This window comes from Oncorhynchus keta, chromosome 5, assembly GCF_023373465.1.
Source record: "Oncorhynchus keta strain PuntledgeMale-10-30-2019 chromosome 5, Oket_V2, whole genome shotgun sequence".
NCBI lineage: Eukaryota > Metazoa > Chordata > Actinopteri > Salmoniformes > Salmonidae > Oncorhynchus > Oncorhynchus keta.
In genome coordinates, this window is record NC_068425.1 from 23858153 (window position 1) to 23863753 (window position 5601).

Here is a 5601-nt window from a genome sequence, read left to right on the forward strand (position 1 = left end):
GATATACTGGCCTTATTGATCACACGCACACAAACACACACTTACCATGATATACTGGCCTTATTGATCTCACACGCACACAAACACACACTTACCATGATATACTGGCCTTATTGATCTCACACCCACACAAACACACACTTACCATGATATACTGGCCTTATTGATCACACGCACACAAACACACACTTACCATGATATACTGGCCTTATTGATCACACGCACACAAACACACACTTACCATGATATACTGGCCTTATTGATCTCACACCCGCACATACACACACTTACCATGATATACTGGCCTTATTGATCTCACACCCACACAAACACACACTTACCATGATATACTGGCCTTATTGATCTCACACGCACACAAACACACACTTACCATGATATACTGGCCTTATTGATCTCACACCCACACAAACACACACTTACCATGATATACTGGCCTTATTGATCACACGCACACAAACACACACTTACCACGCTATACTGGCCTTATTGATCTCACACGCACACAAACACACACTTACTATGATATACTGGCCTTATTGATCTCACACCCACACAAACACACACTTACCATGATATACTGGCCTTATTGATCTCACACGCACACAAACACACACTTACCATGATATACTGGCCTTATTGATCTCACACCCACACAAACACACACTTACCATGATATACTGGCCTTATTGATCTCACACGCACACAAACACACACTTACCATGATATACTGGCCTTATTGATCTCACACCCACACATACACACACTTACCATGATATACTGGCCTTATTGATCTCACACGCACACAAACACACACTTACCATGATATACTGGCCTTATTGATCTCACACCCACACAAACACACACTTACCATGATATACTGGCCTTATTGATCTCACACCCACACAAACACACACTTACCATGATATACTGGCCTTATTGATCTCACACGCACACAAACACACACTTACCATGATATACTGGCCTTATTGATCACACGCACACAAACACACACTTACCATGAAATACTGGCCTTATTGATCTCACACACACACAAACACACACTTACCATGATATACTGGCCTTATTGATCTCACACGCACACAAACACACACTTACCATGAAATACTGGCCTTATTGATCACACACCCACACAAACATACACTTACCATGAAATACTGGCCTTATTGATCTCACACCCACACATACACACTCATCTTTAAGGATCTATCCTGTTAATTCCCTTTCTCAAGATCTGTTTATTGACATATTCAAGATTTGGGAGGGATCTGTCATGTTGATCCCTGACCCTGTCCCCTTGACCCTTGTTGCTGTGTGACCCCAGCTGACTACAGGTCAGACATGCCACCATATAAAGAGTCCTCACCATCCTTTGAGTCTGTGTTCGTGTAGTAACTGCTCTGCATTTACTTTTAGTGTGACATTTAATTAGCAGCTTGTTTTTATGTATTTGCCCTCTCTTACCAAAAGTCTCTATTCATCTTTCATCCCTTCATTTTCATATGTTACCATGACTACCGTCTCTCAGGGCGAGTCGCCCACACCTCTCTTTCTCCTTCCCTTGCTTTTCATTTCCTTGATGTGACTCCCCCCTCTGCCTCCTACTCCCTTTTCCTCTATTCTGTTCTCTCTCTTTAGTCGTCAACCCCCTTTACTCTCTCTCTCCCTGTTTATCTTCTTACTCTGCCTCCTACTCCCTTTCCCTCTATTCTGTTCTCTCTCTTTAGTCGTCAACCCCCTTTACTCTCTCTCTCCCTGTTTATCTTCTTACTCTGCCTCCTACTCCCTTTCCCTCTATTCTGTTCTCTCTCTTTAGTCGTCAACCCCCTTTACTCTCTCTCTCTCCCTGTTTATCTTCTTACTCTGCCTCCTACTCCCTTTCCCTCTATTCTGTTCTCTCTCTTTAGTCGTCAACCCCCTTTACTCTCTCTCTCTCCCTGTTTATCTTCTTACTCTGCCTCCTACTCCCTTTCCCTCTATTCTGTTCTCTCTCTTTAGTCGTCAACCCCCTTTACTCTCTCTCTCTCCCTGTTTATCTTCTTACTCTGCCTCCTACTCCCTTTGCCTCTATTCTGTTCTCTCTCTTTAGTCGTCAACCCCCTTTACTCTCTCTCTCTCCCTGTTTATCTTCTTACTCTGCCTCCTACTCCCTTTCGCTCTATTCTGTTCTCTCTCTTTAGTCGTCAACCCCCTTTACTCTCTCTCTCTCCCTGTTTATCTTCTTACTCTGCCTCCTACTCCCTTTCCCTCTATTCTGTTCTCTCTCTTTAGTCGTCAACCCCCTTTACTCTCTCTCTCTCCCTGTTTATCTTCTTACTCTGCCTCCTACTCCCTTTCCCTCTATTCTGTTCTCTCTCTTTAGTCGTCAACCCCCTTTACTCTCTCCCTCCCTGTTTATCTTCTTTCTCTGCCTCTTTCTTCCTTCATCCTTCCATTCTATCCATCTCTGTCCCTGGTCTTTACTTTCTCATTCCTTCATGTCATTAGAAGCCATGTGTCATCATTAAAGTCACATTACACATATAGATGTACATTTTCAAATTAAGGTGTTAAATGGAAGGAAACGTAAATGACTCATCATGTGTGGGTCTGTGACGTGTCCCTGACAGATGTGTCCCTGACAGACGTGTCCCTGACAGATGTGTCCCTGACAGACGTGTTCCTGACAGATGTGTCCCTGACAGATGTGTCCCTGACAGACGTGTCCCTGACAGACCTGTCCCTGACAGACGTGTGTGTCCCTGACAGACATGTCCCTGACAGACGTGTCCCTGACAGACCTGTCCCTGACAGACGTGTCCCTGACAGACCTGTCCCTGACAGACGTGTCCCTGACAGACCTGTCCCTGACAGACCTGTCCCTGACAGACGTGTCCCTGACCGACCTGTCCCTGACAGACGTGTCCCTGACAGACCTGTCCCTGACAGACGTGTCCCTGACAGACCTGTCCCTGACAGACGTGTCCCTGACAGACCTGTCCCTGACAGACATGTCCCTGACAGACCTGTCCCTGACAGACGTGTCCCTGACAGACCTGTCCCTGACAGACGTGTCCCTGACAGACGTGTCCCTGACAGACGTGTCCCTGACAGATGTGATGTGTCCCTGACAGACGTGTCCCTGACAGACCTGTCCCTGACAGACGTGTGTGTCCCTGACAGACATGTCCCTGACAGACGTGTCCCTGACAGACGTGTCCCTGACAGACCTGTCCCTGACAGACCTGTCCCTGACAGACGTGTCCCTGACCGACCTGTCCCTGACAGACGTGTCCCTGACAGACCTGTCTCTGACAGACGTGTCCCTGACAGACCTGTCCCTGATAGACGTGTCCCTGACAGACCTGTCCCTGACAGACATGTCCCTGACAGACCTGTCCCTGACAGACGTGTCCCTGACAGACCTGTCCCTGACAGACGTGTCCCTGACAGACGTGTCCCTGACAGACGTGTCCCTGACAGATGTGTCCCTGACAGACGTGTCCCTGACAGATGTGTCCCTGACAGACGTGTCCCTGACAGACCTGTCCCTGACAGACGTGTGTGTCCCTGACAGACCTGTCCCTGACAGACCTGTCCCTGACAGACGTGTCCCTGACAGACCTTTCCCTGACAGACCTGTCCCTGACAGACGTGTCCCTGACCGACCTTTCCCTGACAGACGTGTCCCTGACAGACGTGTCCCTGACAGACCTGTCCCTGACAGACCTGTCCCTGACAGACGTGTCCCTGACCGACCTGTCCCTGACAGACGTGTCCCTGACAGACCTGTCCCTGACAGACGTGTGTGTCCCTGACAGACGTGTCCCTGACAGACCTGTCCCTGACAGACCTGTCCCTGACAGACGTGTCCCTGACCGACCTGTCCCTGACAGACGTGTCCCTGACAGACCTGTCCCTGACAGACGTGTCCCTGACAGACCTGTCCCTGACAGACATGTCCCTGACAGACCTGTCCCTGACAGACATGTCCCTGACAGACCTGTCCCTGACAGACGTGTCCCTGACAGACCTGTCCCTGACAGATGTGTCCCTGACAGACGTGTCCCTGACAGACCTGTCCCTGACAGACATGTCCCTGACAGACCTGTCCCTGACAGACGTGTCCCTGACTGACGTGTCCCTGACAGACCTGTCCCTGACAGACGTGTCCCTGACAGACATGTCCCTGACAGACATGTCCCTGACAGACGTGTGTGTCCCTGACAGACGTGTCCCTGACAGACCTGTCCCTGACAGACATGTGTGTCCCTGACAGACATGTCCCTGACAGACGTGTGTGTCCCTGACAGACATTGTCCCTGACAGTCGTGTCCCTGACAGACGTGTCCCTGACAGACCTGTCCCTGACAGACGTGTCCCTGACAGACCTGTCCCTGAAAGACGTGTCCCTGACAGACCTGTCCCTTACAGACGTGTCCCTGACAGTTGTGTCCCTGACAGACCTGTCCCTGACAGACCTGTCCCTGACAGACGTGTTTGAAGACTAGCAAGAGAGAGGCCAGTGAAGCTCTATGACCAGTCCTTAGGAGAGAACAGACTCCTAACTTGTAATTTAGCGCATTCCAAACCAATGCCCAAACGTCATTATTACACTCATTATCGTAGGTTCAGATTCCTGGATGTTTACATGTGTGAGTGAGTGTGTGCCTGGGCACATGTGCGTGTGGTGAGACGCGTGTGTGTGTGTCTGTGAGATTGTGTAATCAAAATCATATTTCTCTACACGCACCTCTCATCCCCTGGAGACACCCACAGTAGCAGTGGCAGCAGCAGTCTTTCTATTGATAGAGGCGTTTTTCCTCCACAGTGATACAGTATGCTCTATATATCACGTCACTTTGGCTAAACTGCTCCGCTGTTGAGATGTCCGTTTTAAAGCTTGATGCACTCTTTCTGTATGGATTTGGCTGCCATGCCAGTAAAGCACTCTGCTCTGAGAAAGGAATTAACCTCCAGAGGTTTTTCTAAGACAGATTAAAGAGGGTATACAGTGGTGGGGGAGACTGAGGGCAACCGAAACAAACAGACTCTGACAAAATGCCAACAGGGTAGGGGGAGGGAACGGAAGACAGGGAATATGGGTGCGTGTGCGCGTACGGCTTGCGTGTGTGTTTTTGTCTATGAGAGGTGTGGTGTGGCTATGTGTGGCTATGTGGAGGAAGACAGACAGAATGAAAGACGGGGAATTGGCGGACTGGGAATAAAACACTCAGAGAGAGTGAAAGAGAGAGAGAGAGAGAGAAAGAGGAGGATTTGTTGCTGTTTTAAATGTTTGGTTAATCAAGCTAATGAGCAGCAATTAGACAGCAGCCAATTAACTCTGACCAGCAGACTGAAACGAGGAGCACAGGGACATGAAGAGAGAGAGAGAGAGAGAGAGAGAGAGAGAGAGAGAGAGAGAGAGAGAGAGAGAGAGAGAGAGAGAGAGAGAGAGCGAGAGAGAGAGAGAGAGAGGGAAGAGAGAGAGAGAGAGAGAGAGAGAGAGAGAGAGAGAGAGAGAGAGAGAGAGAGAGAGAGAGAGAGAGAGAGGAAGAGAAAGATATAGAGAGAGAGACTTTT